Consider the following 17,364-nt stretch of genomic DNA (forward strand, 5'->3'; position numbering starts at 1 on the left):
GTCCTTACCCAAATTTGGTGTCAGGTTAATGCTGGCCTCATAAAATGAGTTTCGAAGTATTCCTTACTCTTCAGTTTTTTGGAAGAGCTTGAGAAGGATGATTTCACTGGTGAAATCTACCAACATTTTTCTTTAAATGTTGGTAGAGTTCACCAGCGAAATCATCTGGTCCTTAACTTTTCTCTGTTGGGAGGTTTTTGATTACTGCTTTAATCTTCTTTATTATTGATCTGTTCATATTTTTATATCTTCATGATTCAATCTTGGTAGATTTTTTTTCAGAATTTATCCATTTTTTCTAGGTTATCCAATTTGTAGATGTATAATTACTCATAAGTAGTCTCCCACTAGGTCGTTCAGCTGACAATTCTCTAGAATGTGGCTGGGAGGGGTGGAAGCCATGTATAGAGACCTTTCAGGATCTCTGTGGGTACAGACAGAAATGCCTCCCACTGGGTTCTTGAACCGACAGAACTTCTGGCTAGCTGTGGCTATGAGAGGGCTAGAGCTAAGTATAGAACCCTTTTAGCCATCTTTCTTCTAAGGATAAATAGGCTATTTTCTGACTATTATCAGAGCTCTTTTTATATTAATGACTTTAGATATCATCCCTTAGACAGTGATACATGTTGCAAATATTTTTTTTCATTTTGAACTTCATGTTTTTTCTGTTTATATTTCAAATTGTATTTTTAACAGATATTTACATAGTTAAAATATTCAAACAGTACACTCACATTACGAATTAAGAAGTCTCACTTCTATACCTGCCCCTGTCTACTCCACAACCCACTTGCTTGTGAGTAACCACGTACTTCATGTCTTGTGTTTTCTGCAGTGTTTATGAAACTGCAAGCAGATACACATGAGGCAATGTTATTTCCTTCTCATTCTTATGAAAACTGGGATGCCACCTATAGCATTCTTGCTTTGTCTTTTTCGCTTGGGAAAACATCCTGGACATCTTTCCATGTCAATAGAAAGGAATCATCGTTCCTTTTGTATAGCTATATAGTATTCCGTTGTATGGATGTGACATATTTTTTCCATCAAATTTGTAGTAATGGACACTTGTGCTGTTTCCAATGTTTTATTATTAAAAGCAAAGCTGCAAAGAATAATCTTATATTACTCCGTATACAATGTATGAGCAGATGTACGTATAAAATATATTCACAGAGATAAGATTGCTGAGACAAAGTACAATGGATTTGTAGTTTTGAGAAGTGCACTAAATTTTCCTACATACTATTTTACATTCTCACTAGAAAGGTATGATACTGCCCATGATGTTGAAATTGTAAATTATTACCATATGATGAATAAAAATGTATCTCACTATGGTTTTAATTTGCATTTTACTTTTCATAAGAAGGAGTGTACAAATAGCTTAAGGACCATTTCTATTTCTTTTATTCTGTGAACTGTCATTTACCTGTTCATATTTTTGCTCACTTTTCTGTTGGATTGCTGTCTTTTTAAATCAGTTTTTATAATCCCTCTATATATTCAGATATATGTCCTTTGTCTTCTCTGAAGTTATACATTTTTAAAAACACATAGTTCTTCTTTTGATATTTCTTATTTTTTAATGTAAGAATTTAAATTTTAAAAAAATTTCATGCTAAAAATTTAAACTTAAAAAAACTTTCAAGGAATTTTTCTTTTTTTTAATGTTTTCTGTTTTTCAGTCATTTTAACAAGACGTTCCCTACTTTAAATTTATAATGAAATTTACCCATATATTATTTTAATTTAAAAAATGTGCTCTATTTGAAATTGAATTTTAGTGTACTACATAAAGCATGAATCCAAAGCCATTCTTCTTCTAATACCTACCTTACTATAACTTATATCATTTATTACAAAAAAAAAAAAAAAAAATCAATCCTTAACCCATTAATTTGAGGTACAACCTTAACCAGATACTACATGTATATGATATCATTTCTGAATTCTATTATGTTCCATTCATCTGATTATTCATGTGCCAATAGGATACTGATTTAATTAGTGAGGCTTTGTAATAGGTCTTTATCTTGAGAAGGGTTTGGTCCCTTTCATGGCTTTTCAGATTTAGAGATTTCCTGACTATTCTTGCTAGTTTATTTTTTCTGTATGAATTTGGAATCGGTTTAACTAATCACACACACAAACACCACACACACACACACACACACACACACACACACACACACCACAAATCTGTTGGCATTTTTATCATAGTTATGTTAAATTTACATGCTAACTTAGGGAGACTTGACCTTGCTATGATGTAGGATATTTTTATCCACGTTGTTCTATTTGCTCACATCTTTCCTTTTTTAGTCTTATTTTAATGTTTTCCTCTTACATAGTTTGTACATTTCTTTTTTAAGTTTATCCTTGATGCTACTGTAAGTGGAGTCTTCTTTTTTTATAATATTTTTCCACTTATTCTTATTTGTATAGGTGAAGGAATTATATTCCCTACATTTATTTTATATTCTAATGTCTAACTACATTCTTTGCTGTTTGGTAGTAGTTTTTCAGTTGATTCTGTTAAGTTTCCTAGGTATTCAATCATATCAGATAAACAAAATGATAGATTTAGCACCTTTTACATTTTTTTGTTTATCAAAGAACATAGATTGAAACTCCTAAGAAATTCCAAAATACTCATGAGGACTTCTTGAAGAAGTCACATGTTGGGCAGGAGCCAATAAATCTTGAGTTGTTCCCAGTTCAGAGACAAGTGCCTTAGTACCCACAGGATGGTGTTGGGGCTCATGGAAGGAGCCTACAAACTGTCTTTAGTTTGCATTAATTTTCTTTGGGAACTAGTACATCAATGTTTTTTTAATAAATAATCCACAGATATTTGGAGGAAACGTCACCTCATTTATTTTTTCTAAAGTCATCTTTTTCCATATTTATTTTAATGTAAAAATCTGTCAAAAATTAGAAAAGTATACTAAATCCTCCCAAATCTATTGTGTTTCTATGTGTATGTTTTGTTTCCTCAGTTAAGGCTGTATCTACTTTGATGTACTGTCTTCCAGAAAATATAGCCTCGTGAGAGTTATAACATATAAAACAACTCTCCTTGTCCTATTTTTATGCTTTCTGACTTGAATATTACTTTGTCTAATATTAATATTGTCTCCCTACCTTTACTTAGATTTTCTGCTTTTTGGTTAACTTTGTATATCACTGTTTCAAACCTTTTTGACTCATTTTATTTTATCAGTGTCGGCAGCAAATAGTTGGGTTTTGCTTTATGACCTATTAGTGAATGTCTACATTTTTGTGTAAGAGTTTAAGTCATTTGTGTTTAATGTCAGAATAGATATGCTTATTATGTTTGGAAGCTTTTTTCTCCTTATTGTTACGCTTCATCATAGTTTTATTTGCTTCCTCTTGTTTGCTATATGACTTATGTTTTATTTTGTTTGTTTGTTTTGTGTGTTGTTGTTTTTTTACCTTATCTGTTTCTCTTTTTAAATATACATCTTCTGTATGACATCCCTCATGGTCACATTTAAGAATTTCAAAATTTTTTTTCAACTTAAAATTCTTTATGCATCAAAGTTAAGAATAAAATAATAAACTCTGATTTCTTTGTATATAAGAAAAGCAATTTCACACTTTTACAGTCTTCTGCTTGTTATTCCCCAACATTCAGGTACTTATGATATATATACTCAGAGCCAAGTAAGTATAAGTAAACCATGTTTTAATACTAAAGTATTATCTTCAAGAAGACAAATTTTCAATTATTCACATTCAATTTTGTGTCCATATTTTTACAACTTTATAAGCAATGTCATTTTAACTTGTCTCAATGTTCATCTCCTGGAAGTATCTACCATGACCTCCCCATTCTTGAATTGTTGATTCTTATTTCTTTCCCAATTATTTGAGCCTATGATCAAATCATTTTTTTCAAGGAGGGCACATAGGCATTATAGTATCTGAACACTTCAATAAGTAAAAACTTTTTTTTGCTTATATGCGTTAAAGAGTAGCTGTGAGATATGAATTAGATCACAAACTTTTCCCCACAAAACTGTGTAGATGTGATTGCATTATTTTCTATAATTTAATGTTGCACAAAAGAATCTCCACCTAGTCTGGTATTTGTTTCTTTGTAGGAACCTGTTATTTCTCTTTGGATGTCAATGAAAATATTTTTCATAATACTTAATTTTTCTATGTTTGCCAACATTTATCTAAAATGTCTTAATATAGTTCAATGTTTTCAAGCAAGTCAGTTTGGGAAACAAATTATTTTTCTTCCATATTAATTTTTTTTATTTTTAATTCTGCTTTAATTGGCATTGTTTTATTCTCAGTGACACCTTTAATTGTTAGGCTAATTGTCCTAAATTCTATCTTTTTTTATCTTTCATTTTAATCTCATTTCCCTCTACGTTAGAGAACATCTCAAGTTTATTTTTCATGTTACTAGTTTTTAAATTCTAGTCTGAATTGAAGTCATTTGGGAAACGGTTTAAAACTGTGATGTCTACTGATACCTTGAAATAAGAAATGTGAATGTTCGTGATCAGGTCAAGCACACATCCGATATTCTAATTCAGCCGCATGCCCTTTCCCATCACCAACATATTCTGTTTCCCATAAGCAACAAGTGCTAACGTAATCAGAAAAAGTAAATGAGAAAATCCTTAATGTTTATTTTGGGGCTTTTGTGCTAAATACATACAATACTCCTCCTTTAAGGAGGCCTAAGCTTTTGCTTTCCACAGATTCAGTTACCCTCAGCGAACCTTAGTCAGAAAATATTAAATGAAAAATTCCAGAAATAAACAATGCATAAGTTTTAAATTGTGTGCTGTCTTGAGTAGCACGATGAAGTCTCATGGTGTCCTGCTTTGTTTCCCCCTAGGGTGTGAATTACCCCTTTGCCCAGTGTCTTCATGCTGCATGCATTCCCCACCCCTTTGTCACTTAGTAGCCCTCTCCATTATCAGGTCAACTGTTGCAGTGCTTGTGTTCAAGTAACACGTGTTTTACTTAATAATGACCCCAAAGTACAAGAGTAGTGATGTGGCAGTTAGGATATGCCAAAGAGAAGCCATGTAATTCTCCCTTTAACTGAGAAGGTGAAAGTTCTCAAATGAACAAGGAAAGAAAAAAATCATATGCTGAGGTTGCTGTGATCTATGATATGAACAAATCTTCTTCTATCCATGAAATTGCCTAACTTATAAATTATACTTTAACATAGTTGTGTATGTATAGGAAAAACAGTATATGTAGGATTCAGTATATCTGAGGTTTCAGGCACCCACTGGGGGTCTTGTACATATTCCCTGTGGATAGGAGTGACTACTGTAAACCCTTGAATCATCTAACATCTTGTGATATATTCACCTGAAAATAGCTCCTTAACAGCCACACAACATAACCTGAATGTATCCAACATTTAGTCTAGTATAACATTACCCATAAATCTTCCCTGAGCCAGCATTCACACATCAAATAAATATTGCATGAATCTACAGAACAGAGTGTAAGTGATAGATCCCATTGCTCACAATTAAGCAAATCTCAATCACAAAAGCACCACAAGGCAGAGGGTTCAGAGAACGTCTTCAGAGAGTCGTATCTTTAAGTAAAAAAATGCAACACATAAAAAACAGAAGATGCTGTCTATAATACAGAAGCTGTAGGGGCTCCCCAGATCATTTAGGCTCTCACTCATACAGTGCAAAGTCAGTGTGTAATGAGCACCTGGAATCTGCCTGTCTGCCTGCAGGAGCACACTTGACCCAATTCTGGGCAAGCCTTGTATGGCTTTAAGAATTAAAGGCTCCAGAAGTAGCCCTCCACCAATGATGGATGAAGATGTGGGGATAAATAAACCAGCTTCTTCACCCTTGTGGGAGAAATCCTGTTCGTGGGTACTCCACTGTCTCCAAGGGCACCACATAAGAGTGATATTAAGGTCCCCGCAGCAGTACTTTATAAGTCTACTCTTTTTTTTTTCCAATTATTATTATTTGTTTCAGGTGTAGAAAACAACTTAATAATTAGACATTTACACCCCTCATAAAGTGATAACCCTCCCAATCTACTACCCCTCTGACATGGTATATAGCTCATTGTATATAGCTGTTACAACACCATTGACGATATTCCCTATGCTGTACTTTACATCCCATGACTATCTATATATTTAATTATAGTTGACATTCAATACTATTCTACTTCTACTTCAGCACAGTGGTCAGGCATCTACAGTCTACCAACAAGCTAATTAACGTGATACACTACATAAGAGGTCTGATGATTAAACTTGTGAACTTGCCACCATGCTCTTACATTGGAAGCACTGTACAAACAGCTAGGTAAGTTTTCACAGCCTTGGTGTATCAGTGTCTCACAGCTGTGTTCGTGTTGATGTGTGGTGGTGTCTTGCTGAGTGGTGTTCATTATTGTTGCATGTTTTTGTGTGCCGACGTAAGAATGTCTGAGCTTGAAGTAGAGGAAAAAACAAACATTAAATATCTTGTTAAACTTGGCAAGATTGGAAGTGAAATCAGGGACATGTTAGTCCAATTTTATGGGGATAATGTCATGAAGAATTTCCATGGCAGTGTACAAATGGATTAAATGTTTTTTTGAGAGGAGAGAATGCATCACTGATGAAGAGAGGTCAGGGTGACCAGGAACGAAGCAGAATTAATGAAAACATTGCAAAAATTCATGGAAAAAAAATTGTCAGCTGACTGTGAGAAACACAGCAGATCAAGTAAACATCAATAGAGAAACAGTTAGAAAAATCTTAACTGAAAATCTTGGCATGAAAAAGGTGTGTGCAAAAATGGTCCCTAAGGAGTTCATCAATGAACAAAAGCAAAGAAGAGTCGAAGTTTGCCAAGACCTGTAGAGGCAAGACAATATTTTTGGCCATATTATCACTGGTGATAAAACATAGGTGTACCAATACGACCCTGAAGTAAAGTGTCAAAGTGCACAATGGAAGTCAGCCAATTCTCCACAACCAAAGAAGTTCCATCAGTCCAAATCAAGAGTCAAAACGATATTGCTAACCTTTTTTGATATCAGCGGGATTATTCATTATGAATTTGTACCAACTGGACAAACAGTTAACCAAGTTTACTATTTGGAAGTGCTCAAAAGGCTGCCTGAAAAAGTTAGAGGACCTGAACTTTTCACCAACAATTCATGGCTCTTGCATCATGACAATGCACCAGCTCACATGGCACTGTCTATGAGGGAGTTTTTAGCCAGTAAACAAACAATTGTATTGGAACACCCTTCCTACTCAACTGATCTGGCCCCCAATGACTTCTTTCTTTACTCAAAGATCAAGGAAATATTGAAAGGAAGACATTTTGGTGACATTCAGGACATCAAGGGTAATACGATGACAGCTCTGATGGCCATTCCAGAAAAAGAGTTTCAAAATTGCTTTGAAGGGTGGACTAGGTGTTGGCATTGGGGCATAGCTTCCCAAGGGGAGTGCTTCAAAGGTGACCATAGTGATATTCAGCAATGAGGTATGTAGCACTTTTTCTAGGATGAGTTTGCAAACTTAATTGTCAGACCTCGTATGAAATGATTCCACTGATATGTCCCACACCCTTCTGGCACCCTCCATAATCTTTACAACATTATTGATTATATTCCCCATTCTGTATTTCATATCCCTGTGACTATTTTGTGACTACCAATTTGTACTTTCTAATCCCTTCATCTTCTCCTGCATCCTTACTTCCCTCTCATCTAGCAACCATCATTTTTTTTCTTTGTATCTGAGTCTATTTCTTTTTTGTTTGCTTGTTTATTCTGTTCTTTAGATTGCACATATAATTGAGATCATATGGTATTTGTCTTTTTGAGTCAGACTTATTTCACTTAGCATAATATACTCTAGGTCCATCCATGTTGTTGCAAATGGTATGATTTAGTTCTCTTTTATTTGTTTGTTTGTTTATATTGTCTTTCGGTTGGAGTCTGTTTTGGTTTATATAAAAGTAAAAGAATAAAAAAATATAAGTCTAGTCCTTTTTAGCTGCCTTCCTCTCTGTGTTTCACTTCTCCACTTCTGTACCAGTGTTTCCTGAGATGCACTAAATTATGTACACTGGAATACTCTCTGGGTCTGATTTTGAGAGAATGCAAACCAAAACAGACTCCAACCAGAAAGACAAAACAAACAAACAAACAAATAAAGCACAAAACTACTGGAAAACCATAAGTGATACACCTTACACTGTGTGGTCAGTGAAATTTCCCTTTGAGTATCCACTGATTTAAATGTACTAAAAATAACATGTTTGAAATTTTTTTTCTTCCTTTACCTGTGCAGGAAGATGTTCCCTTTTCTTGTTTCGTAGACTACATGCAGTTTCTACTCCTCTTTATTCATGCTCAAAGGAAGAGACATACATACAGGTCATGTGTGTGAACCGGTGCTTCTTCTTCCCAAGGGGCTGGTCATTTCCTGTTCTCAGACTCACAGAGGCAGGACAGGTTGCTTTGTTGAGATCCCACCAAAATTCCTCAGGACTAGCAAGCTAGTGTGTGATGCAGTTCTGTAGCCCTGAGGGACTCTACTGCCCCCTCCACCCTGCTCCACCATCTTGAATGTATGTGGAGACTCCAGAATTCTTTCTCCACCTCTGCTTAATGATGGTTTAAAAACACTACTTCACGCTGATATTTGGTCTTGTTGTTTTTTCTGTCTTAAATGATTTCTCTATTTTACTTGAGAAAAATTCTCTGTTCCTTCTGCTCAAATCTGCTGTCCACAGGATGTCAAGCATTCATAATTAGTAGTTACTTCCCAGGATTCCCTATGCTTCTCTTCAATGCTTCCCAAGACTCAATTGTATTGGTTCCCAAATCTGGTATTGCCAGCCATACTTGACAATAATTATTACCATATTTGTTACTGTATGTAATTCAATTGTTAAACAAAACAGAGAAAAGTGAATGATAATAGAGACAATTACTGTTTCTATTGTTTGCCATTTACTATTTCAGTGAAACTGAACATTTCCATCTATTGCTCGGTCCTTGCAGGAATGTTAGAGTAACACTCCAGGAGAAAGTGTCCTGTGCTCCTAGCCTGGGAATCTTTCAAATTAGAAATGGCTAGAAAAATTTTAGAAGTATGTTGAACTGAACACCCTGCAATAATTAATGCTTGCTTGCTTTTTGATACCTTCATTATTTCGTTGAGGTCATTTTTTTAAGATTTAATTCTTTGTGGTACATGTTACATCACAATTCATTATTATTATGAATATATATGTACATATATTATATTACATATATTATATATATACATATATTATATATATAATAAACATTTGTAACATGTGTAAGAATAATAAGATGAAAATGTGTGTGCCTACTATGCAAGTTAAGAAACAGAAAATTGTTGAAGCCTTCTAAAATCTCTTCACCATTCCCTTGCTTAATTCCCTTTCTCTCACCCAGAGTTAACCTATTTCCCAAGGTGTGCCCTTATACTTCCTATTTGAAAATAGTTTTAACATATGTTGATTTATCTTTAAGTATGCACTGTTTTGTTTTACATATTTGGCCACTAAGTATAAAGTCTAGTATAACTTTCCTGGTGCATCTGCGACATTCTTCTTTTATTCAGTATTATGCTTCTGATATCTATCCATGTCAGAGTGTCTATCTGTAATTATTTCATTCACACTGCTGTATAGAATTTCATTATAGGAATGTACCTCAATGTATTTAGCTATTCTGGAGAATGGATACTGCATTAAGTAGTTTGCAGTGCTTTGCTTTGGTAAACAATATTTCAATACATTTTTATATTTGCCTAGTGTAATCAAACAACAGTTTGCCTATCAGTGGGATTTCTGAATCATAGGGCATTGCTACCTTCAACTTTAGCAGATAATTTCAAATGTTTTCTAATTGGAACTAATAATTTACACTCTTAACAGCAATACACCCTAGCCAAATCTTGATAGATTGTGTTTTTACTTTTTTTGCCAAAATGTGGGTTGTAACATACTCCACTGTGGATTTAATTTGCATTTCCCAGGTAATTATTGAAAATTATCATCTTTCCCAGTGTTTACCCACAATTTATGATTCCTTTTCTGTGAAATGCCTATTCTTTCCTCTTGAGCATTTTTGGTTGTTATTTTTCTATTTTTAATGACAATCAGAAGTTATTAAAATCTTCTAGCTACTGATTCCTTTGATTTTTTTTTTTTTTTTTTTTTTGGTATGTGTAAAAGTTTTTATACCAGCTTATTTTTATTTTTATTCTTATCAAGATTTTTTTGATGAACAGATGGTCTAATTTAGCATAATTATAGTATTTTCCTTTAAGGTTTGCAGGTTTATTTTTTGTCTTAAGAAATTTCCCCTTATTCCAGGATTAAAAAACACAGTTATTTTTTTCTAAACTTTTAAAAATGTACCTTTAATTTTAAAGTCTATAATTCACACAGAATCAAATTTTGTCTACGAATTAGATAGAATTGTACTTAGTTTCCATGTTGAGAAATTGTTGTTTCAGTGCCATATATTTTTAGAGGTCAATACATTCCCTATGATCTGCAATGACACTTCTGTTATATAGCAAGTTCTGTGCTTTGTATCTTGTCCCATTCATCTATTTGACTATTTTCACCAATAGCCCACTGTCTTAATAACTCTGGTTTTATAATGTCTTCATTGTTGGTAGTATAAGTGACTTTGTTCTTTCTTTGAATGTTTTGGTCATTTTTGGGCCAATACTCAGTAACAGAAAATTTAAAAGTAGCTTGTTAAGTTACACACACACACACGCACACACACACACACACACACACACACACACACACACTCCTCCAGGTTTTCATTAGAATTGTGCTAAAGATAGACTGTGTCGAACAGCAGCTGACAAACAACAAACCAAACGCCAAACCTGGCCTGTTGTCTCTTTGTCTCTGTAAATAAAGGTTTATTGGAAAAACAGCTAAGTCAATTCTTTTACCTGTTGCCAATGACTCCTTTCAAGCTCCAAAAACAAGACCAGGGTAGGTGTGATAGCAATTGCATGTCCTGCAAAGCCTAAAATATTTACTATCTGATGCTTTATCAAGTTGGCGGATCCCTGATATAGATCATTTGGGGGAATAACTAAATTATGATTTTGAAGTTTTAAATCCAGGAATATGGTATAAATCGGGCTTATTAATTCTCCTTAAATATTTCTTAGTAAAGATTTATATTTAACCATCATAAAGGCCTTATACATATTTTGTTAGATTTATAACCAGGCCCTTTATATTTTCTTCTAGCCATTATAAATTACATCTTTTTAAAATTATACTCTCTAATAGTTTGTTGCTAGTGAATAGAATTGTGATTGTCTTTTGCGTAATAATGTATAATGATTTTATAGCCAGATAATTTGCTAAAGTGACATTAATTTTAATAAGTCATCTATACAGTTTGTATTTTCTAAGTTCACGTATGAACTGTGAGTAATGATTGCTCTGTTTCTTTTTTCCAATCTACATACAATTGTAGTATCTTTTACTTGTTAAAGGGAACAAACTAGGATCTCCAGAATTATGTTAAAAAAAAAACAGTAATGATACTGAGCAAGTCCATCTTCCTTCTGTTGTAAAAGGAAATGTTTTAAATTTTTAGTATTAATGAATGTGTGTGGCATGCTTTTTTGTAGGCAAACTTAACAGGTCAAAGAGTGCTTATTTTCAATGAATTTTTATCATGAATAGATATGGAAATTTAACAAAAACATTTCCTGTGTCTGTTGAAATGATCACCAGGGCTTTTTTTCAAATCCTTTAATTTGTCAATGAATAGAATTTGTGGTGTGTGTGTGTGTGTGTGTGTGTGTGTGTGTGTGTGTTTTCATTCATTTCATTTTTCTTTCTCTCTATTAGGTTGGAAGATATAGCATTTATTTATATTCTTTTATGAATATACCATAGACATTTTATCACTTCTAAGTAGCTTAAGAATGTTTAAAATTAATTGGTATTTTTACCTATTTTCTCAAAAATGTAAAGATCTTGGAATATTTTAACCTGAATCCACCCCCATTTCCATTTACATGCTGTTGTTAGAACTAAAGTACCGAGTGACTTATTTTATTGTGTTTTTATAGATTAAGGTATTATTATTAGTGTTTTGACACATAATGTTTTGTTACATATACCCACATCTTGAACAATTTATTTGTTCATCGTTTCTTCTTGCATTTTCCTTCTTCCCAAAGCCCATCTTTCAAACAGATACTTTAGTGAGAGTATTTTAGTAAGAAGTTTAGTTTTTGTTAGCTTTTAAAATGTCTTTATTTTGTCATTACTCTCAAAAGGTAATTTCACTGTGTAAAGAATTATAATTGACAGTTCCTTTTCTCTGTCAATGGTACCTTGAAAATACTATCATTCACTGTATCTGGTTTCTACTGTTAATGTTGAACAATCAGCTACCAACCTAATATCTAGTACTTATCTTTTCTCTGAAGTTGCTTTTATTATTTTTTTCTCTTTTTGCCTGCAATTTCAATATTACAGATCCAGGTGATAATGTATTTTGTTCTGTTTTTAATTACTCATTCTACTTGGGATGCACTGTATGTCTTAAAATTAATGACTACTGGGCTTTTATTAATTCTGGAAAATTGTCAGCTATTATATCCTAAAGACCACTTTGCACTATATTCTCCCTTTTTTTCTCTATTTTTAAAAACATATCCTCATCATATCCACTATGTTGGTTTATTGCTTGACTTCTCTGAATACTCTGCTGTATTCTGGAAAATCTTTTCAGATCTACCTTCTAATTCAAAAATTCCCTGTTTAGCAGTATCTAAATCTATGGTTCCCAAACTGAGGAACCCCGTGACTCTGACTTGTCTCATTAAATTCACAGGGCCACAGAATATTTTAAATATTTGAGGGGAACACAGCAAAACTCAACACAGTGTGGTAGGAAGACACTGTGCTGTTACCTTGAGGTAGCTCAGTTGCAACATTCCTTTTGATGAGGTTATGTCTTTTGTGGTTGTTATGATCAAAAGCAAATACCACACACAGTCAATGTGAAACAGGAAATGAGGCTGGTCAGATCCAATCCTAATCTACAGTTTGAAAAGTTGTGCCGTGCCCACCAGGTGCACATATTTCATTCATTAAATGGTTATTTAAGAATGAAATAGAATTGCTAATTTTTATTTAACTTATTTTTATGAATTTTCAAATTGCTACTATGTTTTTACGACAAACAGTTATTAAGTGTTTGAAACTAACTTAACTACTTAATACATGTAGTTAAGTTAGTTTCTGTAATGCATTTCTTCAGGCCAACAAGAATCTAGAAAACATTACTGAGATACTAAGGTCACCATGAAATGAGAAAGTTTGGAAACCTCGTGTTTAATATTATTTTCATCCTTTAACTTTCATTCATTATGTTTTGCTTCTCTTCTATATCAATTTGATTTGGTTCTTTTTTCCAAACTACTTGGCCATTTAATGTAGTTGCATGCTTCTTTCTTATATTTACCCTTTTTTTTTTTTAATTTTTAATAAATTAGGCATACGTTACAGGTTGACATGTATATACATCTATGTATTCCATAATCTAGATACTTCTAATATTTACATTTTTAGGTACCTAATTGTGTGTTTGCGTGTATTTTTTAAACCAGTTCTCAAGCATAGTGCTCCATTTCCTGAGTATGGTTGAGATTGTTTCACTATGAGTCAAAGTCTTTGGTGTAGTATCTGTGACAGTTGTCTGAGGCCTGGCTTTATTCCTGCCTGGCTCAAAGGACAACTACCAACCCTGGATCTCATTAAAATAAATTCTTAGCTTGATTTATTTTTAGACAATATAGGGTATATGAATTTGGGTTACAAACTTAGTGAGGAATGACTTATGCTTAGAATTTTTCAAGACATTTTTTTCTTCTACTTAGCGACAAGTTTAAGACAGGCAAATTTCTTTACCAGTACTTTATATAGGTGGGCCTTTTCTTTTCTTTTTTTTTTTTCCATACCTCTAATTCAGTTTTCAAATGATGGTGTAGGCCTTTGGAGTTCTGGCCTGATTCTGGTGTGGGTGCTTTTTAGGTTTATCATCATACCCATGTTGACATTAAAATAAAAACTTAAGGTAAGTGGGGGTAAGGTTGAAGCGTCAGGGCATCCACCAGCTTTGCTCTTCACTTATCTCTTTGGATTTCTGTTTTTACTGGCTTGGCCAGTAAGGATTTCCCTTATTTTCTTGATAGCATAGAAATAGATTTAAAATTTTTGTAACTGGATTTGCATGAGAAGATGTTCACTGTGTTAATAAATTTAGGCCATCATACTGCTGGAGGGAAAATATTGTCTCTTCCTTGAGTGAAGAGAGATCCATCATGATGTGTACTAATGATGTTTAGATCCCTTTTGGTCATTTCTATTTTCTACATGGTAGTGGATAAAATTCCACTAGCAATTCCTACAATTCCCTGTGCATAAATCCCTAGCCAAGTTCCAGTCTAATAAGCATTCATCTGGTTTGGCACTGCTAGATCAGATTCTCTGGCAACCTCAGGAAGCATTGATGTGGAACAGGGATGACAATCAAGTGTTCACTTTGGTACATCCCCTGCATTTCTAAGCTAAAGATAGGAAAGGGAGTTTCTTGTCTAAGTCAACCACTGAGTTTCTCAATTAAATCCTATCTAACTCTTTCCTCAATTAGTGGAATCCCCCAACACTGGAAAAATATCATAATCTTGTACTTTTAATACTACTGTGTAATTTTATTTCCTTCTTTTCTTTGGGAGGGGGCTATATTAAAGAGGTTTTAAAAGGAATTCTGGAGAGAACTCATAAAGAATGATTAGCCTATGTTGACATAAACCCAGGAGTCTTTGATTGCTTGTTAATGGGGCCAACTGAGAGCTGACATCAGTTTCTTAGTACATTACTCTCTTGGCCAAGAATTTGGATTTTGTGAATGGTTGGTGCTGACAGGCAATATTGTGGTACCGTGCAATAGAGTATGATTTATGGTCATTGGTTCCAAGTCCCTTCTCATACACCAAGGCAGCTTCAAACATTCTATTTCTTCCCATTCCTAGTGTAACTGGATTGCCTATCTAAGTCCTGCTGAAGTTATGGGCCACAGGATTATCTGAGTCCCTACAGAATTTAGGCAAATCAATTGGCAAATAATTTTAGCTTCCTCAAAACAGCTGAGCTTAACTAAATGTAAAACAATTGTAGTACATTAAACAAATTTATTATTGCAGATATGTTGGTAAGTTACTGAGTGCTACTATCTAGTACAGATTTCTTCCAAAGTATTACTAAATATACAATATCCCCCATCTCCATAGGTTAATGTTAATCATAAATGCTGTATTCTCTTCATTATCAAGATGCAGATAAAACAAGAAAAAAGTATTTCAAGGCTAGGTTGGAGGCAAAACAATCTTGGCAAATAATGGTTTACGTTTTTACCTGTCTGTAGGAAAATATTCAGATTGCAAAGAAAGCACTATCTGTAGTAAAAGACTAAACTAAACAAGTATATTTTAGGCAGGTTGAGTTGTGAGGAAGGCCAAAAGGCAGTATTATAGTGAGAAAGCTGTATTTGAAGGACAGGATTTAACCTGCAGTATCACCGTATTTGTGCTATGTCATAAAAATCACTGAATGTTAGAGTTTAGCACTCATTTTCAGAAGAGAAAACTGGGTTCCATAGATGTTATCTGTTTTGTCCAATTCTTCATGACATGTCACGGCACTTTAAAAAATGATTGCTGTGAATCCTTGTGCCAGAAACAAAGATAACCCAGGTAATAGCGCTTGTTTGGCCCAGTTGTTTCTATAACTTGCGGTTAATGATCAAGAAATTAGCTTGTTGGCTAATCATGAACTTGTTTTCTCTAATGAATTCAATTTGGTACAATGAAATGCTCTGTTGGGAAGGAAGCCCATTCTAATAGAGCTAAAGTTTGATGTAAAAAAATGAAACAGTGTTTGAGAGTTAGTTTTGAAGGCAATATAGACAAGGCTCCAAATGGTACATTCACTGGAGAAGGCAAGAAGGAAAAACACACAGGGGAATTATTTACACTGAATACAGATCCCAGTTCTGAACTGAGTACTCCCTCTAATGTAACCAAAAAGTTATATTTTGAGCACAGTGTTAATGCCCTCAAAAACCTTATATTCTAGTATAATTAAGTCATAATAGACTTGAATAGTTTCCCATTTGTAGGAATGAGTTAATATTTCTTAAATGTTTTAAAGACAGCCAAGACAGTTGTGCCTCAGGAAATAAGAATATCAATTTTGAAATAACTCCACAACACAATGTTTCCTATATTTCTATGTACTTTTGCAGTGCTAGACACATGGTAAATGATTTCTGTTCTTCCTCAGTGGCTAAAGAAAGAACAACTAAATACAAATTCAGTGAAGCTAAACAACTAATTTTACCTCATATTCTTACACCTACTTTGTTTTGCTCCCAAGTTATAAAGGAACTTATCTCTTCCAACCTAAGTGCTTTGCCATGGATTCTATCTAAATATTTAGATCAACACACACAGGTGGGATGGAAGACTTCTTATCACAGTACTCAACTCTATTTTATTTTTTATAATGACATAATGGAGAAAAGTGCATTGTGAATAAAAGTTCCAAAGAAGAAAGACTATTTTTTTTTTCTGTTGCTGGGGGTGGGGATGGGGATTAGGGAGGCAATGTTCCCAACACTGTTGGTTACAACTTCTCTTTGTCATTGGATTTTAAATTTGACCAATGGCAATAATTTCCTGAATTATTCAAGGCCCATTCACGTTCTGCCTCCTCAACAAAGCTTTACCTGGTCATTTTCACTCATTTCTTATTCTTTGAACTCTCTTATTAACAAAGCAAATTATGCCACCTATTTCAGCACTAAATTAAAGTTCAAATCTGTTGTTCTCCATTATTTTTCATTTGAATTTTTTCTTTTTGTCTGCAATATGGGCAACATGATTCAATATGGAGTAAATCACACCTTTGTTTATATCATATATGCCAACATTTCTTTGGTCAAACTAAGTCATAGCCAAGCCCAACGTCAAGGGTCAAGAAAATCAATTCTACCTCTGGAGGGAAAAGCTGCAACATCACATGGAAAAGAGTATTAGTACAGGGAAGAGTAAAGACTTAGAGCCTCTGTATTAACCTCCTAATTATGTAATCTTGGATGTCATTTAATCTCTCCAAATTTCAAATTATTCATCCATAAAGTGAAATGAACACCTCCTCCTTAGCCATATGCTTTGATCAAATAAGACAATGAAATAAAACACCAAGCACTAGGCCT

Source organism: Rhinolophus sinicus, chromosome 13 (assembly GCF_057876585.1).
Source record: "Rhinolophus sinicus isolate RSI-liver-muscle chromosome 13, RSI-T2T, whole genome shotgun sequence".
NCBI classification, from domain to species: Eukaryota; Metazoa; Chordata; class Mammalia; order Chiroptera; family Rhinolophidae; genus Rhinolophus; species Rhinolophus sinicus.